Source organism: Physella acuta, unplaced genomic scaffold, assembly GCF_028476545.2.
Source record: "Physella acuta isolate Inbredline_101_S28 unplaced genomic scaffold, ASM2847654v3 ptg001036l, whole genome shotgun sequence".
In the NCBI taxonomy this organism is placed as follows: Eukaryota; Metazoa; Mollusca; class Gastropoda; family Physidae; genus Physella; species Physella acuta.
Window position 1 is genome coordinate 197,713 of NW_026732553.1, and position 11,975 is coordinate 209,687.

Genomic DNA, 11,975 nt, shown 5'->3' on the forward strand with positions numbered 1-11,975 from the left:
CCCCACTAACACAATAATCACACACCCACACACACAAATCTCCGTCTAGCCGATGTTTTTCTAGGTGACTTTCCCCACACCCCAGCAATCAATCAAAGCGGTAGAGTTACCACCACGAAATCACCGGCCAGTACGAAATCAACACTCGCTGGTCATGCCTTCGCCATCAGCCTGTCTGACACCTCGTCTGACACGGCGGATGTCCGTCATCCAACAAAAAGGTATCAGGCTCGGGGCGTTGCCATGGGTTACCACTGTTTACTTTCTATCCGTTTACCCGAGCTCGGTTATCTTCACGTAACTGTAGCCATGTTTGTTGACCCCCGTGTACCCTGGGCCGTATATTTTGTGACCAGTTTTTTCAGGTTTTTCTTTGCCCCCCCCCCCCCTACACCCAGGGGCAAGTCCACCCCCCCACCCACCCCCACCCCCACCCACCCCCGGACTTAAATATAAAATGTATGTTGATAATTTATGGTTCAACCAGTGCTTTAACCCCCGGAAATTTTAAGTGCACCCCCCTCTCGGAAATTTTAAGTGCACCCCCCTCTCGGAAATTTTAAGTGCACCCCCCTCTCGGAAATTTTAAGTGCACCCCCCTCTCGAAAATTTTAAGTGCACCACCCTCTCGGAAATTTTAAGTGCACCCCCTCTCGGAAATTTTAAGTGCACCCCCCTCTCGGAAATTTTAAGTGCACCCCCCCCCTCGGAAATTTTAAGTGCCCCCCCCCTCCCCCAGAAACCCTGATTGTGACTCATAAAACGCCAGTACCCAGCAACAAAATATTTTAAATTAGTTTCTAAATGGAACGCTTTTAATTACCAAAAAACACAGCCCTTTTATTTCATTCTCTTTATCTCATCTCTTCCACACAAAAAACAAACAAATGCAATTTAGAAGCAGGCCTTAATGAGGCATGTTAATTCTACTTAAAAAGGACACGAATCCCCTCGCGAACCGGTTTCTTTCAGATTGATTCACAAATGGCCAAGTAATTTGACATTTTTCTCTTATAAGATACAATCAGGGCGCTAGTTGCTCACGGTCAAGAATATTTATTGCTTGAAAGTGGAATCGATTCCAATGCGAGTGTAAACTATCCAAGTTAGAGCTAATGTCGAGTTTTATTTTGGATAATGGTTAAATTTAAGTCTGGGATCAGTAGGTCTAATTAAGAACCATGAACATATGTAGTTCAATGAGTGCAATATGTACGGCTGCAAATTTTAGCAAATTATCATTTTAAATTAATTATCTTTCAGTCGATGATGCAGATTAACTAGAGTTTGTTTGATTTTTTAACCTTTAAAAGTGAAAGGATTGTGTGGTCAGTACAATGCCCAGGCGCATTGAATTACTTAGGTTTTTAGTCAATAAAGGACCTATAAGGGGCGATCTACCGTCGAGTTATTGAAATGAACTCGAGACGTCTGGAATACCACCCAAGTGCCCTACCACTCGACCACCTTAAATTAACATCATTCCACTTGAAATTATTTCTCTTTTAACGCATTTGAAATACAGACTTTGGCGTGAAAGTTATAATTATTCATATATCCCCAACCCCATCTTCCCCCCTCCAACTCCCCCCCCCCCTTCCTCCCACTGATTCGACCAGATGAAGTCCTTGTATTCCTACACCCATCTACAATGTACTCACTTCTTCACAAGAATCTCAGCTCTATTACTGCAAGTCCTGAATGAAGGAAACTGCCTCCAGTTTACCCCCTTCTCCTCCACCCCACCCTCACCAGCCCCATCAACAGTTTTCTGGTTAGCCAACTGTCGCACTTGACGGAATTTCCCAAAGTCTATTTTTAGATCCCCCACTGCTTAAGACGACCAAATCTCCGTCCTCAGCGCGCGCCGTCACCGGACACGACTGTTTACATCTGTTCAAGCGGCTCCACGAGATCTCGCTTAATCAACGCGAGATCTCGCGAATCGAATATACCCCGAATAGCTCGGTCACGTGACGTTGTGTGAGTGACCTGGAGGACTTGCTGATCTAACTAGTGACGTCACAGACTTGGACTATCTCGATTTTACCACCATTCCCCTCCCAACAAAAGAGCACCCAACCCTCATTACAAAAGATCACCCCACCCTCGCTAGAGATCATCCCCACCCTCCCGACGGAGATCACCCCACCCTCCCTAGAGATCATCCCCACCCTCCCGACGGAGATCACCCCTCCCTCCCTATAGATCACCCCGCCCTCACTACAAAAGATCACCCCACCCTCCCTACATGAGATCCCAACACACCCTACAGACCAGTAGCAACATCTGCAGATCTTCACACCAACAGAACACCACCCACCCTCTTTCACAGAACAAAATACCCAGTTCCCAGAAAAAATTCGCAATCGGACAAATGCGCAACGGAAAACTGCGCAAACAGAACAAATGCGCAAATACAAACTAATAATACAATTTAACTTTGTCAAATTTTGAGGAAATATTTTTCATTATGCTACCCTTCCCGGCGCCCGGGGACAAACTTTTCGATTTGTACCCCCCCCCCCTCAAGCTTTCGATTTGCACCCCCCCCCTCGAGATTTCGATTTGCACCCCCCCCCCCCTCAAACTTTCGATTTCCACCCCCCTCAACCTTTCAATTTATTTTTCCAACCCATTTGGCGCCCCCTAAGGTCGGCGCCCGGGGACATATGTCCCCCCCCCTCGCTACGCTACTGTTATGCTACAATGTACATTTAGTCACTCTTTGTTTAAGTCTATAAACGCTCAATTTAAGAAAACAAAAATGGCCTTAAGAACTTTTTTGTGCACGTAGATTTCCGTTTGGCATCTTTCCTGTCATTAAAATACCCTACTCCTGCTCCTATACACATCACCAAACACCTATCCCCTAATACAAATAACCGGTTCGACCACTTTCCCCCTATATACCCCCATCCCCCCGGTCCCCTTACCCCTTCCCCATCCCTACTCCACACATACTTGTCTACTCCAAACCCCATTCAATTCACAGTGGTCTTAATATGCAATTTCTACTAAACAACACCCCATCACGATTCGAAGTTTTACCCAGATTTTTTTACACCTTGGTTTGTGTAAAAAAAAAATTAAAAAAAAAAGCTCTTTTAATATTACATGCTAGTTTTCCCCTCGAGTGCTTCCCCTTGTATTAATTATTAATTTCCGGCCTAATCCATCGCTCTTTGTACTTTTTCCATCCTTGACATTGGCACAACTCTACTGCCGTATCCAATTCTTCACCAATACAAGACAATTGAAGAACACATCAAGTGCTTGAAAAGAACGATAACTCATATGAAGATTTCTGAACACAATTATAGACCCTGCTTCAAAACTGTGATTTTGTTTCTTAAGATGGATGGGATGTGACAGAATAATTTCCGAAGTAATTGCACAGTCAAATACAAATGAGATTCTAAAACACTCAAAAATTAAAAATTTGAAAAAATAAAAATAAACGCGTTTGTTGAAACTTTATAGCGGTAGTATATAAAAAAAAATAGATTTTATGTACACATTTTAGAGCGTTAGAAAAATTTAAAAACTATAAAAACTTTAAACAAATTTTAAAACTAAACAAAATGAGTGCTAAAAATAATTTTCTAAAAAATAAAAAACAAAAAGCTTGTATGTTAGGAAATTAAATCTTTTTTTCTGCTTGTCTCTATTCTAGTCCTAAACAAAATGAGTGCTAAAAATATTTGGTTTTAAATAAAACAAAAACCATACAATTCAGGAAATTAAATCTTTGTTTTCTGCGTGTCTCTATTCTATCCCTAAATATAAACATGCCTAACTATAAACCCTAGGTCTAACACGAGCCATATCCCATCTCTTAATCTCAAACTACCCTCTCTATGACACTTATCCATAGCTTTGACAATTTTACCGACAGAAAACAACTTTCTATGCGACATGATCGACAGACACCGTTCACGGCAAAAAACGCGCGGACGTAAAAGAAGAAACGAAAAAAAAAAAATCTAATACTTAGACCCAGCGGCTACACATGGAAGTAGAGAGACAGTGACAACTTGGTATGCTAGTAGAGTTGTCAAGTGTAGGTGGTGTTAGGTGGGGCGGGGGTGGGGGCTTATGGTACCAATTAATTAAGCACACCGTCTGCCTCAAACGTGACGGGTATTTGCTGCCGAGGTGGCGAGACTCTAGTGCCTGTAATTCTATTAGACCAATCTCTCTGAGTTAAGTACAGATAAACACATTCTTTTAATTATTTATTTTTTCTCTGGTAGTAGGGGGTGAAGGGGCGGTAAACAGAAAAAAGTCACAGGAAAAAAAAACACAGAAAAAAAGTCACAGTTTTTGCTAGGAAAAAAAGTCACAGAAAAAAAGTCACAGTGGAAAAATTTTATCGGAAAAAAAAGTCACAGAAATAAAGTCACAGAAAAAAAAGTCACAAAAATCTTTTTAGAAATATTTTTATTAATTTGTTAAGAATTGTAAAATTGTGTATGTTTATTGTTGTGGGTTGTATTTTTTGATAGCATAAATTATTTATAGACGTTAAAAGCATTATGATTTATAACAATTTTAAGTAAAAATATTCTAAGATAATTAACACAACAATCTCAACTTTTGTTACGTATTTAGTTAAATACGCGGTAGAAAAGTTAATTATAAAAGATATTTAGGCACATTATTATGTTTTGCATATGTTTTGCCGTAGGCTATTCTCCGGTCGGCCTCTCCTCAGTAGGCATTGTCCGAACATATTTTGTGTTGTTGACGTTATGCAGCCTACACACATTACATTACATTAAATTAATCCAAAGTTAATTTGCACTCTCTAAATATTTAATACATAAAAGTATTAACAAATATCATGCAAATATATATTTGTGACTTTTTTTTCCTGTGACTTTTTTTCCTGTGACTTTTTTTCCTGTGACTTTTTTTCCTGTGACTTTTTTTCCTGTGACTTTTTTGCCTGTGTTTTTTTTTTCCTGTGACTTTTTTCCTACAATCGAAGGGGTTGAAGTAGAAGGTGGGAGGCGTTCATTAACTCTTACATGACTTATTGTATAGCAGATGTTTAAAAATAAATTAATTAACATAAAATGTGAATTGCCTCATTATATGTTACTTAACAAGGAGTGTCTGTAACTTGTCTTTGTGACCTACCAAATTTTACGTAATGTTACGTAACGTTACTATTGTTAGCAAATACGACCTAATGTTAACAAAGAATTATTGTGTTAAAATCTTATCAGTAAGGCGGGTAACTAATGTAGTAGGTGCATTATGTTGTTAATGATGTAGTGAGTGTATTACCCCAAAGTATGTTATGTTGATGATGTAGTGGGTGTATTACCCCAAAGTATGTTATGTTGATAAAGTAGTGAGTGTATTACCCCAAAGTATGTTATGTTGATGATGTTGCTGGATCAATTAGGGTCGGCCTATATACACAAGACAGAGACTAGAACTTTCGCATCTAAATCCAAACTAACGCTACCCCTAGACCATATACCACAGGTAACCCAACATCATCATACCAAACCACAAGTCTTTTAAACTCTCCACCAAACCCACCACACCAAACTCAATATACCAACCACACCACGAGTTTTTTAAACTCTCCACCAAACCCACCACACCAAACTCAATATACCAACCACACCACGAGTCAATGAAACTCTCCACCAACCACACCAGTCCATTAAACTCTCCACCAACCACATTATACCAACCACACCAGTCCATTAAACTCTCCACCAACCCACATCAGTCCATTAAACTCTCCACCAACCACACCAGTCCATTAAACTCTCCACCAACCACACCAGTCCATTAAACTCTCCACCAACCCACATCAGTCCATTAAACTCTCCACCAACCACACCAGTCCATTAAACTCTCCACCAACCCACATCAGTCCATTAAACTCTCCACCAACCACACCAGTCCATTAAACTCTCCACCAACCACACCAGTCCATTAAACTCTCCACCAACCACACCAGTCCATTAAACTCTCCACCAACCCACATCAGTCCATTAAACTCTCCACCAACCACACCAGTCCATTAAACTCTCCACCAACCACATCAGTCCATTAAACTCTCCACCAACCACATTATACCAACCACACCAGTCCATTAAACTCTCCACCAACCCACATCAGTCCATTAAACTCTCCACCAACCACACCAGTCCATTAAACTCTCCACCAACCCACATCAGTCCATTAAACTCTCCACCAACCACACCAGTCCATTAAACTCTCCACCAACCCCATTAAACCAACCACACCAGTCCATTAAGCATGACGTAAAAGTCAAGCCAACCTTGCAACACCCCACCAATTATCCCGTGCCTGTCGCAATAATTACACGCTAATGATCAATACAAGCTGACTCTACTGTTCTCACTCTCTAGATCCCAGCCTTTGTCTTTTAATGCTGATAGGGCTTGCTGCAATACTAGTGAGCACATGAGTCAATCACATAAGCAGACTATGAGGCTATTATATTTATATACACTCACACACAAACACACACATATATATATATATATATATATATATATATATATATATATATATATATATAATAAAGTAGATGTTTATATATCATTTTAACAAATTATATACATAAATATATATATATATATATATATATATATAATATATGAAGTATTTATCTAAATAAAAGTATATATATATATATATATATATATATATATATATATATATATATATATATATATATATATATATATATAAAAGGATTAAATAAATGCTCAAGAAGGCAGTTGGAGCAGATCTGGTTTATTTCGGCTATTTTTTTCCACGACTGATTGACACACACGAACAGAGTTATCGCACTTGCCAAGGCCCCACCACGTTTAAATCAACAAGCCGAGATATCAGCACTCGTGTTGCCAGGAATCGCACAGACAAAGTGTCATCCGTCGGATATGACATGAATAATGTGTCATTTATCGGATGGGAGGTGAGTCACGCGTCACTCGGGGATATCAGCTTGACGCCGATACATGCCGCGTCCGACACCGACTCGCGTCACGTGGGAGTCAGGTCGCTGGTCAATCGTCACGTGACTGGCATCGATTAGCACCAGCACCTTTCAATGATTAGCACCAGCACCTTTCAATGAGTTTCCTATGTCCGGGTATCGGGTCAGACGGTGCAACATGTCTGTGTTGCTCACCCCACACACATTACACACATTACACATTTGTCCCTGTCCCCACCCCACACAACATTACACATTTGTCCCCACCACACACAACAGTACACATTTGTCCCCACCCCACACAACATTACACATTTGTCCCCACCCCCACACACCATGACACATTTGTCCCCACCCCATACAACATTACACATTTGTCCCCACCCCACACAACATTACACATTTGTCCCCCCACACAACATTAGACATTTGTCCCCACCCCACACAACATTACACACATGTCCCTGTCCCTGTCCCCACCCCACACAACATTACACATTGGCCCCTGTCCCCACCCTACACAACATTACACACATGTCCCTGTCCCGTGTCCCCCCCCCCCCCCCCCCCCCCCCCCACAAAATTTACACTCCTGTGTTTCTCCCTTCTCAAGGCTAACACAATAAAGCGAGGGATAATTTTTTGCCATTAAATTTAATTACCGGGACAGATTCAAGCTTTAAAAACTTCCTGGAATAAATCGTTGATCTAGTGTGTATTGTTTGAGGCTTTGGGGTTGGAACTGGTGTGTATTGTTTGAGGCTTTGGGGTTGGAACTGGTGTGTATTGTTTGAGGCTTTGGGGTTGAACTGGTGTGTATTGTATGAGGCTTTGGGGTTGAACTGGTGTGTATTGTTTGAGGCTTTGGGGTTGAACTGGTGTGTATTGTTTGAGGCTTTGGGGTTGAACTGGTGTGTATTGTTTGAGGCTTTGGGGTTGAACTGGTGTGTATTGTTTGAGGCTTTGGGGTTGAACTGGTGTGTATTGTTTGAGGCTTTGGGGTTGAACTGGTGTGTATTGTTTGAGGCTTTGGGGTTGATCTGGTGTGTATTGTTTGAGGCTTTGGGGTTGAACTGGTGTGTATTGTTTGAGGCTTTGGGGTTGAACTGGTGTGTATTGTTTGAGGCTTTGGGGTTGAACTGGTGTGTATTGTTTGAGGCTTTGGGGTTGAACTGGTGTGTATTGTTTGAGGCGGTCGGGGAATGTCTTAGATAAACAGTGTGTCTGTGCAGACAATAGGCAGACAAACATCTGGTCTGTGTTGTAGTCAACATCAATGTTAAAGTGTGGTCGACCACATGTGTTATAGGGAGCTAGCCACACGTTTAATGTGTTCTTAAATTCACGTTTAATATGTGGACAATCACGCGGTTAATACGAAGACAACTACTTTTTTTTTTTTTTTTTTTTTTTTTTTTTTTCTTTCTGAGAAACACATTTATTTAGATTGTATATTAGTACAGAGAGCAAGGCAACCACCAATCTAAACAGCCTTTAGGATGTTATAGTATTTTTTTTTTTTTTTTTTTTTTTTTTTTAAATCAGTAATAATAATTTATTTGATAGATTTTACACAGCATCAAAGACATGAACATCAATTGCATATATAATAATCAAATGGAGAAAATAAAACGGCATAAGAACTAGACTAAAATAAGGTCTATCAGTAATGTGTATTACAGAGACACTTCTCCCACGGTGGTTTCTATTTCTGTCTACAATGTGAACTTTTGACTCCTCAGCTAAGGACAGAGCACAGTAAACTAAGCAGTCAAGAGAAACCTAGTTTGCATACGAAGACAACTACAACTATTTTTTTTAAACATTATGAAAGAAACGATTATATTACTGTTGTTGATATAGCTTGAGCTAAAAAGTACTTTATCACACTAAAAAAGAAATAGTGTTTGTGGATATAAATAAACGTAGCCAAAAATCCTTCACCCGGTTAAAAACAGTTCTTTTACTCCGATATCCACAAAAGAAACAATTCATTTCCTCTTTAAGGGGACTTAATCACCAGTCCTGTTTGTGTATAAGGGGACCGGAGCAACAGGCTGCGTGTTACAAGATTAAACTTGTAGACGGGGTGACCGCCCTTGGCTCCTCAGTGTGGACTAAAATTGAATCAGTCTGCCCTATAGGCCGGCCTTTTCCATTGTGTCGTTTTGGCCCGTCCATCGGCACAGCGTGAGGGAATTTAAAATATTTTTTTATTATAAGAAAAACACACACACACACACACGCACACTCACACAATATTAAAAGTACAAATATTTTTTTAGGGAAAAAATTATTTAAATGAGGGAGAAATTGAGGGGTGGGAAGGGTGTGGAAGCAATGAAAGGAAAGTTCGAGAAAATACTTTAATTAAAATCAGATGTGAAAAATAAAGAAAGACAAAGGCTGAAGAAAATTCATTACATTTCTTGTAAATTTAAACATAGGTTTAGGACTTGGGATGAATGGTTTCAGAAATTATTTTTGTGAAGATTCATTCAGACACTCTATGAGACAGCCAAGTTGTCCTTTCAGAATTTTCTATCCATGGGGTAGATGAAGTAGAGTTCACCTGTTTCTGCGACATCGACATATGAAAGCATTAAGTTAAACGCCTTAACTTTCCCTAACGTGAGTCAGATATCAGAGCAGAGTGAACTCAAGGACGTTATACAAGGGACACAAGTCTGGGATTCGAACTCGAAGCTTACGGGTTAGCATCGTGCGCTCTACCGTCCTACTAGACAAATAAGTGGGCTTCAAGTTTTCTGTTGATTCAATTGCCGGTCGTTAACTTGACCACGATAAATTATCTGGGTTTTGGGGTTGTTAACTTGACCACTATAAAGTACCTGGGTTTTGAGGTTGTTAACTTGACCACTATAAAGTACCTGGGTGTTGGGGTTGTTAACTTGACCACTATAAATTACCTGGGTTTTGTGGCTGTTAGACTGACCACTATAAATTACCTGGGTTTTGAAGACAACATTTTATCTTAGATCACAAGGCGAGGGGCTCTAAGGTCAATGCCAGATTACAATTGGCCATGAGATAGTGTGAGAGGAGTGTGGACATACTGGGTAAACTGTAATAGACTGGTCAAATTAGGTAGAGCGCTGGACAGACTGAATTGACCAGGTGTCCTATTGTGTGATAGATTAAATAGCTCCGGCGATAGACCGAAAACAGCCTGGGATAAACAGGCGCAGTAGAGTTGATCTGATTAAAACACGATCTCCTACTGAGATAGAACAAACAACATCCCCCACACACAACCAAGTAGAATCTAAACACCACCTCAGCTAAGATACGCCGAAACCGCACCGCCACCACCCCAAGGTTAAACCTGACCCCCCCCCCCCCTCCTGCCCCAACAGCATAGAGAAAACCCTGGCCCTGATGTTAGAACCTTAAACACTAGCTCCCCCACCACCACGCACCCACCCGCCAAAGTAAAGCAAAACATTTCCCAACCACCACCACCACCACCACCACCACCACCATCACCACCATCACCACCACCACCATCACCACCACCACCATCACCACCACCACCATCACCACCACCAATGTAGAACCTAAATCCCATTCCAACAAAGATAGAAAGTGCCTCCCCCGCCCCCGCCCACACACACAGCAGATGAAACAAAACAAAAATCACAGCCACACACACGCACACACACACACACAGTGTTTCTTCCATACTTTTTTCTCCGGGGAAGGGGGAGGACACTTGATTTTTTTCGGTGGGGGGGGGGGGGGGGGGCGGTAACATTTTCCGGGGGGGGGGGGGACACTAGTAAAAGTATATTTTTACTATATAAATTCCATCTGGTTCGGGGGGCGGTAGACTTTCTTCGCCCCCCCCCCCGAAGAGATGCCTGGAAGAAACTCTGCACACACACACACATACACACACACACACACACAAGATAAAACAAAACAAAAAAACACCGCCAAACTGCTATACCGAACAAAACATTCTAAAACTGCTAGGCCCCAGCAGAAGATACTGGCAAGATTGGCGGGAAGCTGGCCGGGTTGTTTACATGTCAGGCCGTCTGCTCCAGGCGCTGCTTACATCTGCCGCACGTGTCATGACGTAGTTAGGTCTCTACTAGCCCGACAAGATGGCGGATGCCGGCGCGTGCGCACTAAGTGAGGAAACGTCTTAATTTGTTTTATACAGCTTGTACCAGCCGATTGGCTATCTCCATGGTCAGAGTTTCTTCCAGGCATCTCTTTGGGGGGGGGGGGGGGGGGGATTTACCGCCCCGCCACCGAACGAAATGGAATTTATATAGAAAACATATACTTTTGCCAGTGTCCGCCCCCCCCCCCTCCCGGAAAATGTTGTCCGCCCCCCCCCCCCCCGAAAATATCGTGCCCAACCCCGGAGAAAAAAGTCTGTAAGAAACACAACCCGCTGCCCTTTATTAGTTTGTTTCTAATGCCGGCGCGTGCGCACTAAGTGAGGAAACGTCTTAATTTGTTTTATACAGCTTGTACCAGCCGATCGGCTATCTCCATGGTCAGAGTTTCTTCCAGGCTTCTCTTGGGGGGGGGGGGGGGGGCTCTGAAGAAAGTCTACCGCCCCCTCCAACGAAATGAAATTTAGATAGAATATATATACTTTTAACAGTGTCCGCCCCCCCCCCCCCCCCCCCCGAAGAAAAAAGTCTGGAAGAAACACTGTCCATGGTGATCAAATGTAGCAGCTATAATTAGCAAATATCAACGTTGCAGAGCTGATTTCAATGATAATTAGTTATATGAAGTAATTAACATAACACAGAAACATTTAATTACTGTAGGCCTATACATAAAATGTTGTTTAAAATCCATAACAAACACTCACACACACACACACCCACAAACACTCACACTTGCTGGCTGTTAGGAAAATGAGTTCATATAAAGAACGACTAAACACCTGAATCAAGCAATCTATGTAGCCTACTTCAATTGATTAATTGAT